The following is a 14,436-nucleotide window of genomic DNA, read 5'->3' on the forward strand; positions in this document are numbered from 1 at the left end:
ATGTCTTCTTTAGAGAAATGTCTATTTAGATCTTCTGCCACTTTTGATTTTTTTTTGTTGTTGTTGTTGTTATTGAGCTGCATGAGCTGTTTGTATATGTTAGAGATTAATCCTTTGTTGGCTGCTTCTTTTGCAAATATTTTCTCCCATTCTGAGCGTTGTTTTTTCTTTGTTTGTGGTTTCCTTTGCTATGCCAAAGCTTGTAAGTTTACTTAGGTCCCATTTGTTTATTTTTGTTTTTATTTTCATTTCTCTGGGAGGTGGTTCAAAAAATATCTTGCTGTGATTTATGTCAGAGAGTGTTCTGCTTATGTTTTCCTCTAACAGATTTATAGTGTCCAGCTTTACAGTTAGGTCTTTAATCAATTTTGAATTTATATCTGTGTACGATGTTAGGGAGTGTTCTAATTTCATTCTTTTACACGACCAGGTTTCCCAGCACCACTTATGGAAGAGACTGTCTTTTCTCCATTGTATTTCCTTGCCTCCTTTGTCATAGATGAGTTAACCGTAGGTGTGTGTTTTTATCTCTGGACTTTCTATCCTGTTCCATTGATCAATATTTCTGTTTTTGCGGGAGTATCATACTGTTTTGTTTACTGTAGCTTTGTAGTATAGTCTGAAGTCAGGGAGCCTGATTCCTCCAGCTCTATTTTTTTTCCTCATGATTCATTTAACTATTCATGGTCTTTTGTGTTTCCATACAAATTTAAAAATTTTTTGTTCTAGTTCTGTGAAAAATGCCATTGATTATTTCATAAGGATTGCATTGAATCTGTAGATTGCTTCAGGTAGTATAGTCATTTTCAAAAAATGATTCTTCCAATCCAAGAACACTGTATATCTATCCATTTTGTTCTGCAATCTTTTATTTCTTTCATCAGTATCTTACAGTTTTCTTAGTACAGGTCTTTTACCTCCTTAGGTAGGTTTATTCCTAGGTATTTTATTCTTTTTGATGCAATGGTGAATGGGATTGTTACCTTGGTTTCTCTTTCTGATCTTTTGTTGTTAGTGTATGGAAATGCAAGATATATCTGGGTATTAATTTTGTATCCTGCAACTTTACCAAATTCATCGATGAGCTCTAGTAGTTTTATGGTAGCATCTTTGGAGTTTTCTATGTGTAGTATCATGTCATCTGCAAACAGTGACAGTTTTCCTTCTTTTTCAATTTAGATCCATTTTATTTCCTTTTCTTCCTGATTGCCATGGCTAGGACCACCAAAACTATGTTGAATAATACTGGTGAGAGTGGACATTCTTGTCTTGTTCCTGATCTTAGGGAAATACTTTCAGTTTTTCATCATTGAGAATGCGGTTTGCTGTGTGTTAGTCATATATGGCCTTTGTTATGTTGAGGTAGGTTCCCTCTGTGTCCACTTTCTGGATAGCTTTTATCATAAATTGGTGTTTAATTTTGTCAAAAGGTTTTTCTGCATCTACTTCATGATCATATGTTTTTTTCTTCTTCAATTTGTTAATGTGGTGTATCAAACTGATTGGTTTGCAGATATTGAAAAATCATTACATATCTGGGATAAATCCCACTTGAGCAGGGTGTATGATCCTTTTAATCTTTTGTTGGATTCAGTTTGCTAATATTTTGTTGAGAATTTTTGCATCTATATTCATCAATTATATTCACCTGTAATTTTGTTTTTTATGATATCTTTGGTTTTCTTTTTTCTTTTTTTTTTTTTTTTTCTGTATGCGGGCCTCTCACTGTTGTGGCCTCTCCTGTTGTGGAGCACAGGTGCCAGAGCTCCAGAAATGCAGGCTCAGCAGCCACGGCTCACAGGCCCAGCCACTCCACGGCATGTGGGATCTTCCCAGACCAGGGCATGAACCTCTGTCCCCTGCATCAGCAGGTGAACTCTCAACCACTGCACCACCAGGGAAGCCCCTGTCTGGTTTTCTTATCAGGGTGATGGTAGCCTCATAAAATGAGCTTGGGTGTGTTCTTGCCTCTGCAATTTTTCAGAAGACTTTCACAAGGATAGGTATTAACTCTTCTCTAAACATTTGATGGAATTTGCCTGTGAAGCCATCTGGTACTGAACTTTTGTTTGTTTGAAGATTTTTAATCACATTTTCCATTTCAGTACTTGTGATTGGTCTGTTCATATTTTCTATTCCTTCCTGGTTCAGTGTTGGAAAGTTGTACGTTTTTAAGAATTTGTCCAAATGTTGTATTAGCAAACAGAATCCAGCAGCACATTAAAAGGATCATATAGCATGTTCAAGTGGGGTTGGGTAAACCCCAGTAGTGTTTATTCTTATTCTTTCTAAGAATTTGTCCATTTCTTCTAGCTTGTCCATTTTATTGGTGTATTATTGCTTCTGATAGTCTCTTATGATCCTTTGTATTTCTGTGGTGCCTGTTGTAACTTCTCCTTTTTTATTTCTAATTTCATTGATTTGAGTCTTCTTCTTTTTTGTTTTTTTGTGTCTCACAAAAGGTTTATCAATTTTTTTTATCTTCTCAAAGAATCAGCTTTTTGTTTCATTGATCTTTGCTATTGTTTTCTTCATCTCTGTTTCATTTATTTCTGCTGTGATCTTTATGATTCCTTTCCTTCTACTCACCTTCAGTTTTGCTTTTTCTTCTTTCTCTAGTTGCTTAAGGTGTAAGGTTAAGTTGTTTATTTGAGATTTTCTTGTTACTTGAGGTAAGATTTATTGCTGTAAACATCCCTCTTAGAGCTGCTTTTGCTGCATACCATAGGTTTTTGGATTGTCATGTTTTCATTGTCATTTTTCTCCAGGTATTTTTAAATTTCTTCTTTGATTTCTTCAGAGATCCATTGATTATCTAGTAACATATTATTTAGCTTCCATGTGTTTGTGTATTTTACAGGTTTTTTTCCTGTAATTGATTTCTAATCTCATAGAGTTGTGGTCAGAAAAAAATGCTTGATGTGATTTCAGTTTTCTTAAACTTACTGAGGCTTGATTTTTTCCCCAAGATGTGATCTATCCTGGAGAATGTTCTGTGTGCACTTGAGAAGAAAATGTATTCTACTGCTTTTGAATGGAACGTCCTATAATTATCAAATAAGTCTATCTGGTCTAATGTTTCATTTAAGGCTTGTGTTTCCTTATTAATTTTCTGTCTGCATGATCTATCAATTGGCATAAGTGAGTTGTTAAAGTCCCTCACTATTATTGTCAATTACTGTCGATTTCCCCTTTTATAGCTCTTCGCATTTGCCTATATATTGAGGTATTCCTATGTTGGGTGCATAAATATTTACAATTGTTATATCCTCTTCTTGGATTGATCCCATGATCATTATATAGTGTACTTCCTTGTCTCTTGTAAGAATTTTATTTTAAAGTATATTTCCTCTGATAAGAGTATTGCTACTCCAGACTTCTTTTGATTGCCATTTGCATGGAATAACTTTTTCCATCCCCTCAGTTTCAGTGTGTATGTGTCCCTAGGTCTGAAGAGTGTTTCCTGTTGACAGCCTATATTCAGGTCTTGTTTTCATATCCATTTAGCTAGTCAGTGTCTTTTGGTTGGAGCATTTAGTCTATTTACATTAAAATAATTATCGATATATATGTTCCTTTTGCCATTTTCTTAATTGTTTTCAGTTTGTTTTCATAGGTCTTTGTTTTTCCCCTTCTTCTTTTGTTCTCTTCTCTTGTTTCCTGCCTAGAGAAATTCCTTTAGCATTTGTTGTAAAGCTGGTTTAGTGGTGCTGGATTCTCTCAGCTTTTGCTTGTCTGTAAAGCTTTTGATTTCTCCATCTAATCTGAAGTACAACCTTCCTGGACAGAGTATTCTTGGTTGTAGGTTTTCCCTTTCATCCCTTTACATATATCCTGCCACTCCCTTCTGGCCTGCAGAGTTTCTCTGAAAACTCAGCTGATAACTTTATGGGAATTCTCTTGTATGTTATTTATTGTTTTCCCCTTGCTGCTTTTAATATTTTTCTTTGTATTAATTTTTGTTAGTTTTATTAATATGTGTCTCAGTGTGTTTCTCCTTGGCTTTTTCCTTTATGGGACTCTCTGCACTTCATGGACTTGGGTGACTATTTCCTTTCCCTTGTTAGGGAACTTTTTGACTAAAATCTCTTCAAATATTTTCTCAGTCCCTTTCCTTTTCTCTTCTTCTGTGACCTCTATAATTCAAATTTTGGTGAATTTAATGTTGTTTCAGAGGTCTCTGAGACTGTCCTCATTTCTTTTCATTCTTTTTTCTTTGTTCTTTTCTGTGGCAGTTATTTCCACCATTCTTTCTTCCAGCTCACTTATCTGTTCTTCTGCCTCAGTTTTTCTGCTGTTCATTTTTTCTAGTGTATTTTTCATTTTAGTTATTGTATTGTTCATCACTGTTTATTTATTCTTTAGTTTTTCTAGGTCATTGTTAAACATTTATTGTATTTTCTCAATCTGTGCATCCATTCTTTTCCCAAGATTTTGGATCGCCTTTACTATCATTATTCTGAATTCTTTTTCATGCAGATTGCCTATCTCCTGTTCATTTATTTGGTGTTGTAATTTTTTACTTTGCTCCTTCTTCTGCAACATATTACTTCATCTAACTTACTGTGTTTGTGGTCTCTTTTCTGTAGGCTGCAAGTTTGTAGTTCCTCTTGCTTCTGGTGTCTGCCCTTGGTGGGTGAGATTGGTCCAGGGGCTTGTGTAGGCTCCCTGGTGTGAGGGAATTGTGCCTGCCCTCTGGTTATGGAGTTGGGTCTTGTCTTGTCCTTCTGGTGGTCAGGGCTGTGTCAAGTGGTGTGTTTTGAGGTGTCTGTGAGCTTTTTACAACTTTAGGCAACATGTCTGCTTAATGGATGGGGCTATATTCTTGTCTTGCTGGTTGTTTGGCCTGAGGCATTCCAGCACTGGAGCTTGCAGGTTGTTGGATGGGGCTGAGTCTTGGTGCAGAGATGGGGACTTTCTAGAGAGCTCATGCAGATTAATATTCCCTGGGGCCAGAATTTCCCTAGTGGTCCAGCAGCTAGGACTTGGCACTCCCACTGCAGGGCCTCTGGTTCAACCCCCAGCAGTGAAACCAAGATCCCACAAACCTCACGACATGGGAAATAAACAAGCAAACAAACAAACAGACAAACAGAAACCAAGACCAACAAAAAAAAGCCAATAAAACAACCAAATTAAAAAACCACAAAAACCAAAACAGAAAATAAGAACAAAACTAACAGAAACAAAAAAACTGAAAACCAAAAAAAATTAAAGCAAACAAAAACCAAAAAAATAACAACTATAAAAATATACTATAATTTTAATAACTTAAATTAAAAATAAAAAAATAAAACAAGAACAACAAATTTCCTAAGGCCCCCACTACCAGTGTCTCTTCCCCCATGGTCCACTACAGCCAACTCCTGCCTCCCCAGAAAACCCTTCAAGGCCTCTAGGTGGGTCTCTGGACATGTTGTGGGCACTGTGAGGGTAGCTCAGACTCTGAACTGGCCCAATTCCTGTGTGTACATGCCCACAAAGTCTACAGATGTTAAAGCTAGACCTGTCTGAGATGTTCCGTAGGCGCTGGGCTTACCAAGCCAATCATGGGGGTTTAATCTATGTCTTGTGCAGCTGCAAGGAGAGATTTCAATATTTCTTCCTTAATCACACAGCCCCTGGTGCTCAGCTTTGCTTTTGGTCATACCTCTGTGTGTGGGCCACACTCAGGCATTGTTTCCCACCCAGGCGAGAGCAGGTGAAGGCAGAAACTGGGGGAATGCTTGCCCATTTCTGCAGGAGGGGGTGGGGCAGCAGCTGACTGAGGCACAAGCACTTTCTTAGGTGGGAGGGGGATGAGGCAGTCAGGACTGGGGCACACTTGCTCACTCTGGTGGAAGTTCCTCTAGTGTCTGCAAAGGCAGGAGCTGGATGGAGGTGGGAACTGACTAAGGTGTGGGTACTCACTCAGGCAAGAGGAGAATAAAACAGCAATGACTGGAGCATGCACTAATTCTAGTGGGAGCCTCCCTCCCCAGTGCCTGTGGAAGCAGGGGCTGGTGTGTGGGGAGAGAGACTGTGATGGTGGTGCTGCCCTTCGCACATCTCTCAATAATGGTGCTTCACTTCTATGGCAGTCCAGCCTTCTTCCAGTAGCATTCCTGGTTGTAGAGATCCTATTCCAGGTCTTCCTATTCTGCCATATTGACCTCTCCTCTGAGGTTTATATTTTAGTTGTGTGATGTATTGTGTGTATGTAGGTATATGTAATATCTTGTCTGTTTCTATAAACGTATAACAAATAAAACACTAAGACAAAAGTCAAAAGAGATGACTTCTAACTGATGGGTCAAGGAAGAATGCTCAGGGAAGATAGTAGGTGATCTGCATATTTAAAGAAAAGTAATTGATTCTAGGTATAAATAAATAATTGCAACTAAAGGTAAAAGGACGATCATCTGAAAAGATATACCTCTTTAGGGAACTAAGCAACAATTCTCTGACTAGAATGTAAACTGTATAAGGAGGAGGAGAGCAACAAGAATTTAGGATGAAGACAACAAGATAGGAGAGGCCCTATGTACCATGTAAAGAGATTTGAACATCAGCCTTTATTTTTTATGCTACTGGGAGTTCAAATAATCAGATTAGGAATTCTACTCTAGGTTTTCTCTTCTCACATTATATTCCTTGTTTCTTTCATGATCAACCATATGAAGAAGCTTACAAATATTTATGTCTAGTCAGAGCCTCTCTTCTGAATTCCATGATTGTTAGACATTTCCATGATGATATGCTGACTAAAGCACAGAATAAATATTAATGATATTGCATTTATTATTTTTATCTCCTCAACTTTCTTCTTATTATCTGTTCCTGATACATGTTAATGATGAAATTAGTCAACTAGAAAACCACTCTATTCTCCATCCAGCCAGAAGATATTTGGAATACAATAAAAAAGACCAAATTCCTCTTAAGTGTTCCCTCTTAACCTGCCTAACCACATGGGTTTGGTCTTCTGTGCATATTTATCTTTCTAAATATATACACTTTTATTTCTAAGAGATGTCTTTTAAATAGCATGTATATATGACCCAGCAATCACACTACTGGGCATATACCCTAAGAAAACCATAATTCAAAAAGAGTCATGTACCAAAATGTTCATTGCAGCTCTATTTACAATAGCCAAGACATGGAAGCAACATCAATGTCCCTCAACAGATGAATAGATAAAGAAGATGTGGCACATATATACAATGGAATATTACTCAGCCATAAAAAAACCCAAAATTCAGTTAGTTATAGTGAGATGGATGGACCTAGAGTCTCTCATATGGAGTGAAGTAACTCAGAAAAAGAAAAACAAATACCATATGCTAACACATATATATGGAATCTAAAAAAAAAAAAAAGGTTATGAAGAACCTAGGGGCAGGACAGGAATAAAGACGTAGACGTAGAGAATGGACTTGAGGACATGGGGAGTGAGAAGGGTAAGCTGGGACGAGGGGAGAGAGTGGAATGGATATATATATATATACACTACCAAATGTAAAATAGATAGCTAGTGGGAAGCAGCTGCATAGCACAGGGAGATCAGGTCGGTGCTTTGTACCCACCTAGAGGGGTTGGATAGAGAAAGTGGGAGGGAGACACAAGACGAAAGAGATATGGGGATACATGTATATGTATATCTGATATACTTTGTTATAAAGAAGAAACTAACACACCATTGTAAAGCAATTATACTCCAATAAAGATGTCAAAACAATTTTTTTTAAATAAATAGCATGCATGTTATGTTATGTATGGTAAAGTCAACAGGATTTTTTCTTTAGTAATATCTCTTTTGTTTAATATCTGAGGGCAATGAGAAATTGTCATTGTAAAATATAAGAAACAGAAAATGTTTATGCATGCCATTAATCTGTGAGATCCCAACAAATTTGGTTAAATAAGTTAGAGTCCTATGTATTATTTGCTGGGTGAATTTTTTGGACACAGGACAGAGTTACTACAACGTAGAAACAATATGAACATGTAGAAGGTAAAAAATGAATCCAATGTCCTAACAAATATTCTTCTGAGAAAGTAGTATTTGAAAAAGAATTATCTAACTAAGATATACACTTTCATGTGAGCACAAAGTAAGGGATTTTAGTGCCATTTTATACATATACTTGAGATTATCACTAATAATCATAGATTATTATGATCATAAAAAGAGAGGAATAAGATAAGAATGAGTTCAAATACAGGGACTGAGTGTGTTAAGCAAATGTTACTCTGATTAGAATGGCATTTACCTGCAGTTTAAGCTCAGCTCTGCTATAATAGTTATTCACGTTTTTCTCATCTATTAGATGACAATAGAAAAAGTACCTCACAAGTTTTGGAAGGATTGGATGAATTTACACATTTAAAATATTAAGCACAAAGTGAAGTAAACCAGACAGAGAAAGACAAATATCATATGATGTTGCTTATATATGGAATCTAAAAACGTGACACAAATCAACTTGTTTACAAAACAGAAAGAATTACAGACAGAGAAAGCTTATATTTACCAATGGGGAAAGGGGAAGAACGATAAATTAAAAGTTTGGCATTGACATATACACACTACTAAATATAAGATAGGTAACCAAGAAGGAACTACTGTGTAGAACAGAGAACTATATTCAATATCTTGTAATAATCTATAGGAAAAAGATTCTGAAAAAGAATATATATATATATGTGTGTGTGTGTGTGTGTGTATATATATATATATATATATATATATATATATAACTTGCTGTACACCTAAAGCTAACATAACTTTATAAACTAATGATACTTCAATAATTTAAAAAAATACACACATTTTATTATACATATTCAAGTAAGTTGAATTCCTCTTTTCCTTCTATATTTTGTTGGAAACCCCTAAAATAATAGATTCAAAGTAATTTAGTTGCAGAAATTGAAAATATCCTTTGAGCTATATTAATAGACATATAGAGAATAGTTTAAAGAGCTATATAGGAACTTTTCCCACTAAAGTGATAATATAAATGTGACTCTAGGGCAAAGAGTTGATGTTTTAAACTATTATTTTTCCTGAATAGTTTGTAAATAATATTTCTCTTTGTGTATGGCTTTTGTTTTAAGAAAACAAAAAATATTAATCATTTTTTCTGTATAATAAAATATACTGGCATAAACAGATATTTATGCAGACATAATAAGCCTTATAATCTTCCTGTAATAAGAATTTAAACATGCTGAAATTCCAAATGGTATGAAAATCAGTTATTTTGTAACTGGTTAAAGAATTGTGGAACTCATTGATTTTGCTTGATGTTTTGGAAAATAAGATGTATGAGACAAATAAACAATAAAAAATAATGTTCCATTTGTTATAAATACATACTAGTCAAAGTCAGAGTAATATATCTATCCCATAAATACTCTCATATATATACTACATATGTAATAATTTATAAATCTATTAGCACAAATTATAGTATATTACTCCAATAATATTTCTGAAAGAAAAAACATTTTCCACCAGTTTTCTCTTGTGCTTATTGCTTTCCTATTACTTCCCATGAATGTATTTGAGGTGTCAGGGAGGGACAGTGATACACTCATCTATGTACCATTGCTCTACCTTTTGAAAAATGGAAAAACAATCTACTCATGTGATGTTGCAGAACGACTCTCACTTTGAAACCAGCTGAGAATTCCCCTTGCTCTCTTCTGGATGTGTGATAGGATATTTAGGAACAAAATTTATCCCAAAAGGAAAATAAGAATAAACCACACTATTTCAAGCCAGGCATTCCTTCCTGACTCATGACACAGGAACACATATTGTTGCCATTAATACAGATAAATTAACAATGACACTATTCTACTATTTCCAATTCACTGTTACATAAATGAATGTTGTATAATTTATGCAAATGTCTATGTATTCAGCTGAATCATTAAATCACTTCATTTTAAAATATATATTCAATTGGACTAATGAAGTTATATAGTCAAATAGTAAAGGCTACAGAGACAACCATCAATATTATTACCTTCTGGTTCATTTCTCACTTATAAGCAGTCTCATCAATATCTAGGTGATTGGAAAAAACTGTAGAGTAATTTTGTACAACTTCTGAATTCAAAAACTCAGTGTAATAAAGGAAATGATAATTTTGAATAAAATCTTTCTGAAATTATGACATATAATAATTTACTTTTCCAATTCATCTTTCCTCCCTTCCTTTTCTCTTTTCCTTTCTGAACAAATCCAACATATATTTCTGGTTTCTATATTCACTTAATAACCTGACACTCTTCCCTTCACCAAATTTTGAAGCCTAATGATACAGCTGAGCCTCTTCTTCATTCCCCATGACAAACATATCATCAATTTTTGTCAGTCTTTTTTTTTTCAATCTTCCATAAATATTCTTTCTCCCTATTCCTAGTTGCCAACATATTTCAAATTTAAACTCTCATTTGTGGATATCTAGAGTATTGTAATACTTTCAATGACCTCCCTATCACCGGTCTCTCACCCCCTCTCTCTGGAACGTGAAACCTCAAGCACTGTTTTAGTGGTGACCTTCCTCTGCTAAAAATATTCCATAGACTTTCAGATGACTGCTGATTATTTCTTATTTAAGATGAATAAAACTATGAGCCTTGTTTAGGTTTAAATTTATAGCTTTCTATCTCACTATTCCATAAAACTAGCCAAGCTGTTATATTTACTATTCTTTGATGATATCATTATAATTTTGCTCTTACCATGCCGTCTATAAAAAATAACCTAAACATAGCCTCTACCTATGATAACACTATTTATAGGACTCTCTTCCTTAAGCAATCTTTCAAATCTTCTCTGATAGTTTCATTTCCCTTCAGCACTTAGCTGTTTTTTATTCTACTCAATTATATAACTTGTGTTTTGTCACCCTAAGGACAGAATTAATGTGTCAAATTTTCCCCTTACATAATATTTTTCTAACCATTATGTAGCAGACTTTCATAGAAATACGAATATACAAATGACCATCATATGCATTATGTGCGCGTGCACACACACACACACACACACACTTCTCTAATCACTACTTATACTTGCTCTCCAGGCTTATGAGAACCTTCGGGTTAAGGCAAAAATCCTGTAATGTTCATCTTGTTAGAATAAGAGATCCCTCATTAACTCAGAGTGTCAAATGAAACAGTTGAGTTAGTAACCAAATTGACAAAGAGCCAGCTGAATATGTGTATGATTAGGGGCTTTATCATTTTGTTCTTAGACTAATTATATGGTTCATTATTTTGGAATGTGTGCTTAGCTTCAAATGTATTTTTTTTTCCCTTAGATTTTGGGTTTTACCATCTGGTTTTATGTGTTTTCCCTTTAAAAATTAAAGCTTTATTTTACGTTTGACTTGTAGCAAAAATAAAAATAATAAACCCAGTAGAAATAAGAGAATGAAGAAATTTGCCCTAACAAAAAGAAAAAAGATTTAATAAAACAAAAATGACATACACAATATGGCTTCACTAAATGAGAATGGACTGAGGATGTTTTTCAGCACCACTGTGCAAAGGCATCAGTTAACATAGATTTTCCAAAGCAGTGAGGTTACCATAAAGACAAATGAATTTTTTTTCTGTAATATATATATATATATATTTGTATGAAAACAACTACCTTATTAGTAAAAGAGTTCAAGGAAATTAACTAACAGTCAACGTACACATTTATACAGTAACTTTGTCATCTTGACTGTCTCTGCATCACTAATTTCCTCATTTAAGTTGAAGATTTGAGTTCATTTATTTAAATACACTTCCTGTCAATTTTTCACTAAATTTACTAAGGAAATGAGGAAGGGAAATATCTGTAACATCAGAAATCAGGAAAGCCTAGTATTACCAAATTAAGAATTTTTTGTAAGAAACTTTATGAGACCAGATTGAGGGAAATAAATGTTATGAAAATAAAGAAAGCAAAAGACTTTCTGGGAGATTACTGGTCAAAGTCCCCAGCAAAACCATCGTCAGGCTTGTGAGAAAGGGCAGAGCATAAAGCAGTGAGGTGGTTGGGCATGAGGAAGGGATCTCAACTGTATACAGAGTTGGAGCAATAAAAGCAACCAAAGAATTTGTCCTTCCTGCTTGTTGGTTGTTACGGAATGTGGTTCGGCAGTTCCAGACGCATCTCCTTCCTGCTTGAATCTTACCAGACAGAATCTGAACAGAAAAACCTTCTCTAATCTGGGCTGAGTGTTCTCCAGGTTGACTGCATTGCTTTCATCCTTCTTTGTTCTCCAGGGTGGGTGCCACGTTTCTTGAATCACAGTTTATCTTCTTTCTTACCTTTCTCCTCTGTGTCACTAGAGCACAGGCTTAAGAAACTTCCTATAAAGTACTTAGAAGATATTTTTCCTCAGTAATTGCCTGCCTGAATATATTTATAGTTTTTTCGCAAGTATGGAATTGAATGTAGAAGTAACTTTATGTTAAGACTTGAAGGCTTGACTCTCATTTTTCTACTGCACATTGTGCTGCTTGTAAGAAAATAAAAATCTCTGCCTGATTCTAGTATCTTGTGGCAAACTGCTTTATTTTCCCCTCACTGCTTTCAACATTTTCCTCTCTTTCAGATTTTTTTCTCTATCTCTAATGCTCACAGTAATGTGTCCAGATCCTTGTCTTTTTCATTCATTAGTGTAAACACTCAGTGGTCTCTTTTGAATCTTAAGACCATGTCCTTAAGCTCTAGGAAGTTTCTTGTATTTTAGCTTTAATAATTTTCTCCTCACTGTCTTCTCTATTCAATTCTTTCTGCAAAACATTAGTGTAAATTTAGGCCTCATGGGTTAATATCAAGTTTATCTACTTTTCTCTCATATTTCCTGCCCTTTTGTTTTGCTGTATTGTATAAAAATAAATTTCTTCAACTTTATATTTTGAACATTCTATTGCATATTTATTTTACAACCATATTTTAATGTCCAAGAGCTCCCCTTTGTTCTCTTATTATTTAAAAATTCTGTCACCACTTCTGATGTGTGTGTGTGTTGTGGAGGGGGGTTCTTCACACATCCAAACAATTCTCGGACACCAACTCGGTATCCTACCATTCAACTCAATTTTGACACTATATTCCTGTAGTTAGCATTACATGCACAGATTAATGTCTCAGTCTTATAAGACTGCACCCCAAACCGAATTTCAGATGCCAATCACAAGTTCAGGTTGTCACCTAGGTTTCTGATTGACCAGCTGTAGATCACAGGTTCCAAAGACCCTCTTTTTAGGTTTGATTAATTTGCTAGAGCAGCACATAGAACTCAGAGAAACATTTTACTTACTAGATTATCATTTTATTGTAAAAGGATATTACTCAGTACAGCCAGATGGAAAAGATAAATAGGGCAAGGCTTGTGGGAAAAGTCACAGAGCATTTATGCCCTCTTCAGGCATGTCACTCTCCCAGCACCTCCAAGTGTTCACCAACCTGGAAGCTCTCTGACCCTGTTCTTTTGGATTTTTATGGAGAATTTACATAGGTGTTTTTCATTAAATCATTGGCCATTAGTGAATGAACTCAATCTTCAGCTCCTCTCCTCTCTCCAGAGTTCAGGAGGTGGGGCCGAAAATTACAATACTCCAATCACATTGTTGGCTCCACTGGCAACCAACCCCATGATTAGGTGCTTTCCAAAGCTCATCTCATTAACAGAACAATGTGCACCTTTGTCAGGCTCATTACAGGAAATTTCAAGAGTTCTGGGAGCTCTGTGTCAGAAACAGGAAGAAACTAAATATATATTTCTTATTATAAATCACAATATCCATTGTTCAACATACTTTTGACTCTGTGAGGATACTAATTAAGGGGTATTAAAGTTTATGTTATTTCTTTCATTTTCCTGAATTCAGTTTCTGCATTCTTTGATGTTCAAGTCTTTGTCCTATTTAATCTTATGTTTAGTTTGTTAGTTTTCTTGGAATGTTTTGTGATTCTTGGATATCCAATAATATTTTATTTTAGCATCTTTTAAAAAATTTCAAAATTTTTATATTAAATTTAGCAAATTGAGAGAGAGACAGAGACTATTGAAATAATTGGCTTACACAATTGGCATTGGCTAGGCAAGTCTGAAATAGGAGAGACCATCCGGACATCAGAAGGGGCAGACAGGAAACTCTGAGACAGGAGCTGAAGCTATAGTAGTCTATATGTTGAACTTCTTCCTCAGGGAAGCTCTTAAAGTCTTCAAACTGATTGAACTAGACCCACCCAGTTTATCAAGGGTAATCATCTTTCCTTCAAATCAATTGATTATAGATGTTAATCACATTTACAAAACACCATCACACCAACACCCAGATTAGTGGTTGATTGAATAACTAGGGACTGTTGTCTAGTCAATTAGACATAAAAGACTAACCATCACAGGTGGTCAAATAAAATTCCCACCG

Source organism: Globicephala melas, chromosome 12, assembly GCF_963455315.2.
Source record: "Globicephala melas chromosome 12, mGloMel1.2, whole genome shotgun sequence".
NCBI classification, from domain to species: domain Eukaryota; kingdom Metazoa; phylum Chordata; class Mammalia; order Artiodactyla; family Delphinidae; genus Globicephala; species Globicephala melas.